The sequence below is a fragment of the Protopterus annectens genome, chromosome 5.part1, assembly GCF_019279795.1.
Source record: "Protopterus annectens isolate FY-2018-M chromosome 5.part1, PAN1.0, whole genome shotgun sequence".
In the NCBI taxonomy this organism is placed as follows: Eukaryota; Metazoa; Chordata; order Ceratodontiformes; family Protopteridae; genus Protopterus; species Protopterus annectens.
In genome coordinates this window covers 344905582-344918355 of record NC_056736.1, presented here as the reverse complement: position 1 = coordinate 344918355, position 12774 = coordinate 344905582, and the positions used below count along the sequence as shown (strand labels likewise).

The following is a 12774-nucleotide window of genomic DNA, read 5'->3' as shown; positions in this document are numbered from 1 at the left end:
TTTGTTCCACACTCCTGTCATATTTGATTGATTTACTTCTTCCCAAGAATCTGCAATATTTTTGATGGGATCATAGATGTTATAATTCTTCCAGAACTCCCTTAAGGTCATCATATTATCTTGGGTAGCCCTGACTGCTTGTGAGAAGGTCTTGTGTAAATAATAGGCCTTAAATGAGGCTATTACTCCCTGATCCATTGGCTGAAGTAGCTATGTGGTGTTGGGGGTACAAATACAACCTTTACATTCGAGTGTAAGTCATCTAAACTGTTTGGATGTCCAGGTGCATTGTCGAGTAAAAGCAGAATTTTGAAAGGAATGTTTTTGGCTGGGCAATAATACCCTTGAACAGCAGGAACAAAATGGTTCAAGAACCAATCTTCAAAGATGGCAATTGTAACCCAAGCCTTTGCGTTTGCCTTCCAAATAACAGGAAGAGATGCTTAATGACATGCTATAGTGCACTCAGATTTAAGGAGTGGTATACAAGCAAAAGCTTCAACTTAAAATCACCGGAAGCATTACCCCCAAACAATAACGTTAGCCTGTCTTTGCACTTTTTTCCTCTCTTGAAGTGCGAGTCCTTTCAGGCATTTTCTTCCAAAATAAGCCATTCTCATCTACATTAAATATTTGGTCTGGCAAATGACCTCCATTTTCAATAATTTTTTCCAGCATTTTAGGAAAATCCCTTGCTGCACTTACATTTTCACTCGCAGCTTCACCTTGAGTTTTAATGTTACACAAATTAGCCTTCATTTTAAAGCGATGGAACCAGCCCCTACTCGCAAAAAATTCTTCGTCATACCTGCCTGCACTTGCTGCTTGAGCAACTTTTAAATCATCGAAAAGGCTTTGAGCCTTTTCTTGCACTAATGAAACGCTAATAGGGATATTCCTCTGATTTTGGTCTTCGATCCAAATTAGCAATAGCCTTTCCATCTGAAGAATTAAAACCACTCCATTGTTTTATAATAATCGTAGTTTTCATTGGGGTATGGCCTTTTACATGATTCATTATACTTTTTGTCTTTTAAAATTGTTCCGATTGTTGATCGGCTATAGCCTAATGCCTTTCTAATGGCAAGTGGTGCTTCACCTCTCTCGCATCTCTGTATTATGTCCACTTTACTTTCCAGGTGATTGCTTTCCTTTTCTTTGACACATCACCAGCACGTGCATCGGATTTACGTTTTGGAAGCATGGGTCGCGACATCACCAGCGCTGAAGTTCACAAAAGTGTTTGGCTGCAGTACGGTGCAGTACAGTACTAAAGTGGAGCTCCACAGGATACACATGCAGTACTGGAGTCTGCAGCTAGACACTTCTCAGGTCTGATTGGTCGATACTACCACTGTCTATACCTAATTAACATTTCAATTCAGCTGATTCACAGCAGTATTTTAGACATCCACCCCCCCCCCCCATTTTTCTTTTTTTTTTTTTTTTTTTCTACAAATAATAGTACATAAAATGCAATAAAGTACAGTATAGTATGGTAGAATGTTAAAACAAAATGTTAAACTTACCTTTTTATAAGCTTCATTTCACATTTTCGTACTGCAGGCATCACCCATGAATGTTTTCCACTCTTTCTTGCTCTTTCAGACCTCTGTCCGACCTCCTACTGTCACCTAGACCCCAGTGAGCTGTAATGGCATTTGCCCATTCTACAAAACAGTAACTGCTTCAAAACTGTACTGAAGCAAACAGCCAATCATATCATCAAAACTGAAACTCCCCTAACCAATCGGATCACTTCTCCTCCGTGAACGAGGAAGTAACTGCTCTAACAAGACGTGCGAGCAGCTTCACTAATGGAGAAGACTGAGAAAGAGGAAAGAACAGCTTATTTCTCTGAATAATAGTAAGGTATTTCTTTATTTTTATTTATTTTGATGTTTTTTCTGACAATGCGACAGCCTGTTCGTATCTATGGGTTGTCCGCATATTGGATGTTCGTAACCCGGGGACTGGCTGTATGCAGAAGTCTTGAAACAAAGCAAAAGAATAGACTGATTAAGAGACAACTCATTAACTACCTTGGGCATAAAAGAAGGATTAGTATGAAAAGACATGCTGTCCCTATGAAAATCTAAAATGGGAAGGACAGCCATAAGGGCCTGAAGCTCAGACACCCTTCTAGCTGAAGTAAGGCCCAAAAGAAGAACAGTCTTCCAGGTACAATTGTGCAAGGAAGTTGAAGTTGCAGGCTCAAAAGGAGCCTGACTCAATTTTTCAAAAACAAAATTAAGGTGCCAGGAATGAAGAATAGGCTTACTGGGAGGCCTAATATGAAGGAAGCCATTAAGAAATTGTTTGACCTCAAATCTAAAAGATAGAGGAGGCATCAAATGCAGACGAGCAGAAATAGCTGACAGATGGGATTTAACTGAAGAGTATGCCAATCCAGCATGGGGCAGTTCACAAAAATAAGAGAAGCAAAGGAACTGACACACAAAGTAGATCCAGGTTATGAGCAAGACACCAATCAGAAAATCTTTTCCATTTGGACAAATAAGATTTCCTGGTAATGGGTTTCCTGGCCTTCTGCAGAACTCAAAGCATGTCCTCAGAAAACTGGTGGCTAGAAGAGATCAAAACCCTATCGCCCACAATGTCAGTTGAAGAGTGGACAAGTGGGGATGCATGAGAGACCCGTTGTCTTGTATGAGTAGGTCCACCCTTTGAGGTAATTTGTGATGATTCCTCTTGGCCAAGTGCAGAAGAAGACAGAACCAATGCTGTCTGTGTCAAAATGGAGTCAGCAGCAAGATTTTGGGAGAGTATCGTTCTATCTTGAACAGGACCCTCTGCATGAGAGGAAGGGGAGGGAAGGCATAAAGAAACATCCCGTTTGAAAGAAAAAGGGAGTCTACCTTCCAAGCCAGAGGACATTGGACTCTGGTGCAAAAGAGAAATTTGTCTGCTCCAAGGGGAGGCAAAAATGTCTACCAGAGGAGTATCCCACTGGTGGACAATGTCCAGAAACACATCTCTCTGAAACATCCATTCATGAGCTTATGTTATGGACCTGCTCAGACAGTCTGCCACAGTGTTCTGATCTGAAGAAATATAAACTGCCTAAAGAGTCAACTGATACTGGACAGCCATATCCCAAACCTGAAGAGTTAGTCTAGACGAGAAGTAAGACCGAATGCCCCCTTGCTTGTTGATGTACCACATCACTGTGGTATTGTCTAAAGATTTTGAGGGGCCCTGGAAAGAATAGAGAATGGAAGGCCTGAAGAGCCAGAAGAGTACTTATCTCTTTGACGTTAATATGGTTCTTCTTTTGACAAAGGGACCAAAGGCCCTGAACTTTTAGAGGGCTAAAAGAAGCCCCCCACCCCACATCTAATGCATCCAAAAAAAGTTCCTGAGCAGGAACTGGAGTCTGGAAAGGAAGCCCTTGCTTAAGGGGACAACTGATGAATCCACCTCTGAAGTGCTAGCTTTAGGCAGTGAAGAAGAGGAATTGGAAGGTAAAGAGGATGAGAATGTTGAAGCCAGACTGACTTGAGGAACCACTGTAGCTTTCTCATATGAAGTCTGGCCAGAGGAAACATAGGAATGGTGGAATCCATGTACCCCAGAGCCCTTAGTAACTCTCTGGCTGTAACTTGAGATCAGAGGATGAAGGGATTGAAAAAATGCAATCAGAGTTGAAGTCTTGGGAGGTGGCAGGGGTGTTAGCATAGGAATGGTCTGGAGCCTGCACCCAAGAAAAACATGATCCTGTGAAGGAGTCAGGAAGAATTTTTGGAAATTCATTGTAAACCCTAGGTTTTGCACGAGGAAAGTTGCACACTGAAGATGGTGAAGCAAGGTCCCTGGAGAAGGAAGTGTGAATGAGCAGGTCATCCAGATGAAGAAAAATCATTATTTCACTCATCTTGCAAAAAGCAATCACAGGAGCGAGGCATTTGGTGAAGACCCTTGGGGCAGTGGAGAGGCCAAAAGGCAAAGAAGAGAACCAAAAATGCATGGAAGAAACAGAGAAATGTTAAAATTTCCTGAAATGGGATGAATAGGTATATCAAGATAGGCATTCTTGAGATCCAGAGAGAGTAGGAAAGCATAAGATAGAAGAAGAGGAAATAATGTTTGAAGGGTAACATTCAAAAGGATGGAGCCTTTAAGAAGGTGTTGATCTGGGAAAGATCCAGAATGGGTCTCCAAGTACCTTCTTTTCTGGGAACCAGAAACATTTTAGAATAAAATCCCTTCCATTTTTGAGGAGCAGAAACTGCTTGAATGGTGCTTTTGAGGCTCTGAAGAACATCTGGAAGAAAGGGCAGCTGTTCTTAAGGAGGTTGTGGAATGCCCAAAAAAGAGGAAGGAATGTCCAAACCATGTAATACCTCTGATGAATGATGTTATAGAACCAAAGAGTCTTGAGTGATCCTTAACCAGTTGTGAAGGGACAGGGAAAGACAAAGAAATAGAAGAACTTGGCTTAGGAGGGAGGGAAGAAGATAGTGAGGCAGAACTTGACTTGTCTGAAAAAGGAAGCTTCTGAGCTGTAGGAGTCTGAGTAGACATAGCAGGAGGAACCCTTCTAGATCCCTTTTTACCTTTGGGAGTAGGGCCAGACTGTTAATGTATAAAGGCAGATTTGTTAGGATAATTCTTCTGAAATTTGGGAACAAGGGAAACAAAAATATATTTTAATTCCTGCATAGGCTTACTTTTCTCCTAAAGAGTCTTAAAAAGCTCAGCAGCTGCGGAACCAAATAGATTTTTATTGTCAAGAGGAGCATCCATCAATTTGGCCTTAATATCATCAGGCAGAGGCTGAAGATGATGCCAAGAATAAAGCCTTAACACAGAACCAGAGACAGCAGCTCAGAAAAGGCATTAGCTGCATTATAACTACATTTAATGGAATGGCACACCACTTGGGAAGAGGACCGAAGCCTTATCCTCAGAATCAGGAAGGTCTGAAATAACTTGAAAAGTCTGAGCGAGAAGGGCTAAAACATCCCTGGTCATGTAGGTCAGGTAATTCACAGCCCTAAAGGCCAGAGTCACAGCAGTGCACACCTTTTTTGGCCCACTCTTTCCATGGTTCTGCTGTTCTTGCTAGAGGGAAGCAGTTTAGTAGAAGGTAAAAGCTTGAAAGGTCTAGCAGAAGAAAGAGAAATAGTAGAAGTGTCAACAGAGAGACACTTTTAAAGAAATTTACAATCATAAGGAACCTTTTAAAACCTATTAGTTTTTTTGGAGCAGGGGGCTGGGAAGCAGGGGCCTGAGAAGCTTCTGAAAATGTGTCCAACTAAGCAGTAACTACAGAAGGAACAGCAGTGGACTTGGGAGACTCTGTCTGGAGGAAGTCATATTACCTCTTCTGAACATCAGAAACCTGGGTGCAATCCCACTTAAAATTCCATCATACGAGAAGTAGGTCCCCAAAGGAAATCTCCTCAAAAGGAGAGTCTGGACTGACAGAGTTGTCCTCCTCAGAACCATAATCCAGTGGAGAGGGAATTTGGAAGGAATAAACTAAAGATTCTTCATCAGAGTCTAAGTCTTCATCAAAGGAGTCCTGCTCCATAGGCCCCTTAAGATGAGTGGAGGACTGGGGGGGGAGGGGGGCAGACCCAGACTCATTGAGTGAGCTTCAAAGCCATGAGAGCATTAAATAACCCTTGTGTAAAAGCCTGCCATTCACACTGAGCAGTGGAAGTATGCTTTGTCTTCTGCTCCTTCTTTAAAGGGACATCAGCCCTAAACATCTTAGGAGGTTTGGAGCCCTGCCATCACTCAGTATAGTGGGAATTTCCTCCCTAGCAAGAATCTGCTGAACACCCCCTCGGCCCATCAGATATTATCAGCCACAGTTCCCCCTGAATGTCCAAAATGGCTGTCTGCAGAGCCTCTGAGACTGTGTGAGAAGCCGGATCTATGTGCAGAGGAATCTGATGGACAAACCGGGTGGTCCTCTGGGCTTTCACCAACCTCGAGAGAGAGACATCTGGGGGAGGTGGTACAACAGTAGAATCCGACTTAACTTTTTTTGTTGTTGCTGTTTTTAGCAGATGGCTGCCCCATGGGCCATGACGATTCTGCCATTGTACCTTGTGCCAGCAACTTAAGACATTGGTTTTGCAAGTAGATGGATAAGAAGGAGAGAGGACTACAAAGAGTTTTAGGGACAAACACCTGACAAATAGGGTACGACATTTGGTGATAAGCACCTAAGCAAAACAAACTGGATGACATGCAACCTTTCAATAAAAAGAAAAACTCAAGATAAGAAGAAAAACTCCAATGGGGCACTAATCTGGAAAGGTTTGGTAACCAGCAGAAGGAGGAGCGTTCAGACCTGCTATTGAAGATGATGTTTGGACTGGTGGCAAAGAAGTTCTGAGGAAGGAATGTCTGTATGTCACCTTTATGCCCTATGCCACGAGTTGGGAGCATACATGTGACATATGACATCCGTATTGCAACCTAAGGCTTTGGTATACTGGCCGGACGTTGGGCTACCTTTGGCAGTGGATCCCTAATGTAAGGGCTACTGCAACAGTGAAGAGAAGGACATCTGCTGTTATGGTAAGATTTTGTACAACTGTACTTTCTGCTCCCTAACATTCTTCCCAATAAAAGGAAAGCATTGCTTTAGATAGATTTGGAAAGAAGTTCTTTACATCTGTTACCCTGTCCTTCAGAGCTGACCTGCCAGACACACATGACCAAATTCCTGATGGCTGTCTGGGACCAACTAGGAGAAAGGACAGGGGAGATGTGTTGATGCTGATCTGAGGATTAAGTGTTAGATCTCACATGGACTACTAATTAAATGGCAAAACACTTCAATAAGTGTGGTTATGATGATGTTGATACAGTATCTAGGACAGCATCCATGAGCTCTGTGATTAGCAGATGTGCCTGGCTGAGGCTTCAATGCCTTCTAGGGTATGTCTAATTGTAGCACCTTAATGCTCCTCTTTAAAAGGAACTTCTGTGAAGTTTTCAAGTGACTGGAATAAAAGAAAAAGGTTGTTCAAGGTATGAACCATGCATTTCATAGTATGACAGAAATTATCCTTTTGAACCTGGCTTTTTTAATTACAAGCAGATTAGGGGTCAATATACTATAAGAAAGAAAAGTATGTTTAAAAAAGACGTTAGGGGTACAGTAAGGAAGAATCCTGGAGGGGGGTCCCAAGGCCCCATACTGTTAAGGCTCAACCATGACTATGTGACTTTGCTCCTCTCCACCCCCAACTCAGGCCTACCTCCCCTCCCCAGTCCCATCAGCAAAATGACGTGCAAATTACCTCCATGTCTTTCAGAATGAGAGTCCATAGCAAAAGACACTCGGGTCCTGCAGATCATCAGAGAAGGATAATATCTGCAGTGGAAAGAGAGACCTCATTTTCCAAAAGACCAAGAAAATTCATCAAGTCATTTCAGACCACCTGCAGCAGGGACTTGTAGAAACATTCCCATTCCAAGTGCAAGTTCTTTTCCACATTCTTTCTTGTCCCAAGCAAGGAAGGAAATTGTAGGCCATTCATAGACAGATGATGGCTAAACAACTTTCTGAAAGTACAAGAATTCAAGGCATTGATCCTCCAGATTGTGTTACCTCTCCTACATCTCAGGATTTTAAATGATGCTTGCATTCATATACCCATTAATAGGGCATCATGGTTTACCTCCGATTCATTGTAGGGGACTGACATTATTGTTTTGCATTCTTTGTCCTTTAGTCTATTTACTCCTACCAGGGTCTTTACAAAATGCTTGTCACCAGTAATTGTGTTTTGCTGGATCAAAGGTATTCATATTTTCCGATATCTGGATGACTGCTTCATTCAGGCATCCTCACAGAAAGAATTAAACAAGCCCTTGACATTTACCAAGTATATCCTCCACAAGACTGGGTTCAGTCTGAACCTGCAGAATTCAAACTTGGTACTTTCCCCAGAGGTGGGGATCTTAATGCCCTTAATAGGACATCAACTTACAGAAGGCTTTCCTTTTCACTGGACAAGTTGGAAACCCACCAAGTTTACCTCCTCAATATAGCAACCCAGAAAGTGTCCAGAGCAAGTTCATCAGGGCTGTAGGGTACTTGGTATTAACCTTTCCTGTGATAGCAGTTGCCAGGCTTCACATACAGTTTTAGTGTTGTTTGAGCTTCACATGAGTTCAGCACTTCCAGCCTTTAATGAAAGTAATGCCAGTGCTCCCCTGCATTGTGAAAGAGCTAGGGTAGTGGACCAAGCAGAGCAGGCTAAATCTGAGGGTCCCCTTTACTCAGGAAGGCCCAGAACATAGTCATAACCAATATTTTTGACACAGTATGAAGCATTCATTCAGTACCTAAACATACAGGGTGTGTGGGATGATCTTCAGAGGAAAAAACATATCGGTTTAAATCCAATGCTAGCCTTGATTCAAGGGCTCGCAGCCTTTGCATGGTTTTGGACAACAAGTAGTCTGCAAGCAGTAACAGATTAACACCAGAGTGATGTTGCATATCAACAAGTAAGGGGGTATACAATCTTGCACCCTGTGCAGATTAGCAGTGACTGCCTGGGAATTGGTACTAGAACACAGAGTGGCTCAGTGCACATGCCTTCAGAGTAGAATACTGTGGTAGACCAACTGAACAGATCAAAGACAGACATGCACAAGTGAATGTTGCATTCAGGGTGTGTTCCTTCAAGTAGTACACAGGTAGGTGTTATACAGTTTGAGCTATGTGCATCACAAAACAACAACTAAGTCAATACTGCTCAAGAACACATTGCAAAGGAGCTTGGGCAACAAATTCCTTCTCCATAGATTGGACATTCCTGTTTCTCCATGCATTTCTTCCAATCCCCATCCTCCCCAGAGTGATCCAAAAAGTGAGAGAGAGAGAGAGAAAGTGAGAGACCCAGGAAGCTCTATAGAACTCCCCTTTTGACCTAGGCAGCACTAAGCATCTCTGATCATGGAAATGTCCAAGGGAAATTTGATACTGCCACAATGGTGAATGTTCTAACTCAGAGCAAACGGTCTCATTACAGCCGAGTGCTCCTCCAGGCGTTTTCTGCAGTTAACCCCTACTGCTCCTCCAGGCGTCAAATATGGATTGTTCATATCTGCATTAATAATTCCAAAACCATGTTACTTACAAGGTACCAGGATATTTTGTCTTGAGCCATATGTGATGGCAAACACAACTGATGATTGATATTTGTCCTCTTTCATTGAGAGTTTTCTAGAACTCTAAGGTGATAACTTAGTTTTTAAAGTCTTAAGCCACGCCCACTAGGGGTTAAAGGTGCACACTCAAAAGAGCTGCTCCGGAGTGAATGAGAACCCATCTGATGATGTTGCAACTCACTGTATGAATGCTTCCATTCTAATGCCTTTTAGGCAGCAACCGTCAAGAAGACCAGTTGGTAGAATGGTTAAGCTGTTCACCTCCCATGCACAAGGTACAAGGTTTGATCTTGACTTCCAGTCAATGCCTGTTTGGACTTAGCATTTTTTTCAGAAGTGGGTGGAACCCCAGTTGAGACGCAGAGAGAACATGCAGAGTATTTCTGTCTTAACCTCACCAAAGAACAGAGCTGTGGGCATCAGCAGAGACTCCACATGGTGCCCTATTAGAGGTAAGAGTTGTATAAACCAACTGCTTTGAACCTCTACTGTGGTGCATGGCACCTTTGTGATAGGAGAACATGGATCGCAGACTGCACTCCATGTCAAGGCTAGCCAATAAACGATGTAAATATGGCTCTAGGTAATTTGGTTATGTTCACTAATGTTGCCAAATGGGCATGGGTATTTGCCAGTGATAAATGGGTTGAGGACCCGACTTACTCCAGTCTACACAAGGGATCCATGCTAAAAGCTGGTGGGGTGTATATGCCCACCATAAAACCCATCAGCTCTGGGTCAGTAAGTTAGTGTTCAGCCAGTGTCCAGTTACCCAGTTTGAGTTACCTGGGATAGCTGTGTTGAGTGTAAGCTTGATGTAACAAAGAAAAAAATCAGTCTGCTAAACATGAACTAAGAATTGCTACAGTCAGTGTAGGTTCACTGACAAGGACACAGCTTAGATGTGGATGACATGATGGTAAGGAGGAGGCTGGACATCCTGTGCATCCAGGAGAGAAGATGGAGTGGAAGTGCAGCAAAGCCAATTGGCTTGGGATCCAGATTCTACCACTCAGAAGGAGGACAGGCTAGAAATGGTGTGGGAATTGTGGTGATGGAGAGGGTTCAGAAAACAGTAAGGGATGTATCAAGATTAGTGACAGACTCATGGCAGTCAGACTGCAGCCTGATGATAGGGCAGTATTCATAATCTCAGTGTATGCCCCACAACAGGGTTGTGACAGCGATGAAAAGTGCATTCAGGCAGCAATTCTAGGACCTACTAAATAAAGCAGGGTGACATGAATTGGTGATGTTCTTCATCTCACATTGCTGCAGTCCTTACATATGGGTAGTCCGCTGTCCTCGGTCGGCCCGAATACCAAAGTATTAGGCTGACGTCGGTCAAGGCGCTTAACACTGACATCAGAACGTCAGGGTACAAATGCGCATGACCGACGTCATATCCTCAGTCTTTTTTGCCGCATGGTCCGATGCAGAAGCAGCGTTGCAAGTGCCGTTCGGCGTTCTGAAATTTTTCGAGTTCGGAGTTTCAGACCGAATCCAAGTTGGCTAAGTACCCCGTTGGGGAATATTTTGGTTTTTTCTTGCCTCAGTGTATTACCGGATGTCAGAAAAAGTGAATAACTGTATTTCTTGTGGGAAACAAATACCGCATAGGGATTATCATTCTTTGTGCATTCCTTGTTTGGGGCCTGAGCACGACGTTGTTGGGTGTTGCTTTTGTGCTAGGTTCAATAAGCGCACTATTAAGCGAAGGTTAGATTGTGCTAGGCTGGTCTTTGGTAAGCGGTGCAATTATAATATGCCGTCGGACTCTCCGGCGTCCGTTTCTTCGAAGAAGCGCAAAGACAAAACAGTTAAACCCAGGCAAGATGAGTCGTCCGTTCCGGACGCCGGTTCTTTAGAGGCTTCAGTGGAACCGGTGGTTCCGACGGAGACTTCTCTGGAGTCTCAGGGGGAGACTTTAATTTTGCAGGATGTGGCCTCTCAAGAGGCAGGTCAGGCTGAAGGGGCTTCTCAGGTTACTGTACTCCCCTCCCTTCCTAGGGTGGTTAGGCCCTCTCCTTCAGTTTCCAAGGCTTCTCCCAGAGGCAGGCCAGGTTTAGCTTCTGTTGGTGTCACTCCTAGTTCAGCAGGGTCTGTGCCTAAGAAGCACATGCTTAAAATGGCAGAAGATTTGATTACTCTGATTAGAGGTTCTTTGCCCCTCCTGATAAGAGGCCTAGGGTGGAGCCAGAGTTGGGAAGTTTTGAGCAGGCTTGGATGTTTCAGAGTCTTCGGCTGAAGACTTGCAGGAGTACTCTCCTTATTCGGATTCTGATGCAGATGATTCCACTCCTTCTGCTTCTCCTCCAGAAGATTTTTCTTTTTCAGAGACACTTCATTCTATGAGGGAACATTTTAAGTGGGAAGGTCAGGACTTCTCTGATTCTCAGAAAAGGCTTAGGGAATTTTTGCTTTTACCCCAACATAGGCCCTTGGCTATACCCCCTGTTCTGGATGTTGTGGAAGATGTGTTTTCAGAGGCTTCACTTAATCCTGATTCTCTGCCTCCTCGCCTGTTAAACCGGATAGGTATTACAGGGTGCCTGAGGCTCATAAATATCTTTATAAGAGTCCTAGGGCGGACCCAGAAACTATTAGTCAGGGACCTAAGGGTGTCAAGGCCTCTGTTGTAAAAAAATCCGGTTCCTCTCGATAAAGAGGCCAGAGCTTTGGATAGATGGGGAAAGAAGGTCTATACATCTTCTACCTTAGCTATGAGGGCTTTGAATTGCCAGTTTCATATGTTGAAATATCAAAACTTTCTTCTTTCTCAATTGAAGTCTAAGGTGGATGCTCTGGCGGAAGGCATTGAGTGTAAAGAATTACAAGATTTGGTACATATCTCTGAACAGGTGGGTAAGTATTCATTACAATGTGGTTTTGATGCTGTGCAGGCCTCGTCTAGGGTGGCTGCCACTGGTTCAGTTCTTCGCAGGCACGCCTGGCTGAAGGATCAGAATTTATCTGACCATGTTAAGACAAGGATTTTGGATGCTCCTTTGCAGTCTGATGTGTTTGGTTCACCTGTGGAGTCAGTCTTGAAGAAGATGGAAGACAAGGCTAAGTCTATGCAGGCTGTTAAAGATTTTTTGCAAGTTCAGCCTCCGAAGTTTAGTAGGAATTGGCCTGCTAAGGGGTGGACGTATTCTTCTTATGATTCTCAGTCTAGGGGTAGATCTAGGCGTGGTAGGGGCAGAGCTCAGAGTTCTTTCAGACCTAGAACAGGGAGTTCACCTGCACAATCTTCGGGTGAGGGCAGGGGCCAGTCCTTTCGTAAACAGGCCCAATGACCTACTTTTTCAGCTGCCAGATCCTTCTTGCCTGGCAGCACCTTTGGGAGGAAGGTTGGCACTCTTCAAGGAAAATTGGATTTTGATTACCCAAGACAAATGGGTATTGGATATCATACACCAGAGTTACAAGTTTTATTTCCATACCTTGCCTCCTTTCAAAGGCATGCCAGACGTTCCTCCTCAGCAAAGACTAGAGGCTCGCAAACAAATTTCTCTACTACATCAAATAGGGGCCATACAACTGGTTCCTCTGCCAGAAGTGGGCCTAGGATTTTATTCTCGCCTGTTTCTAGTACCAAAGAAA

At 43.5% G+C, this 12774-nt stretch overlaps 1 protein-coding gene across 1 annotated transcript in view; it reads left to right on the top strand.

Annotated features, from left to right (window-relative positions):
- The window catches only part of INPPL1 (inositol polyphosphate phosphatase like 1), a 1746155-nt gene that overhangs the window by 447908 nt on the left and 1285473 nt on the right, over positions 1-12774 (top strand). The gene's annotated exons all lie outside the window — the stretch shown is intronic.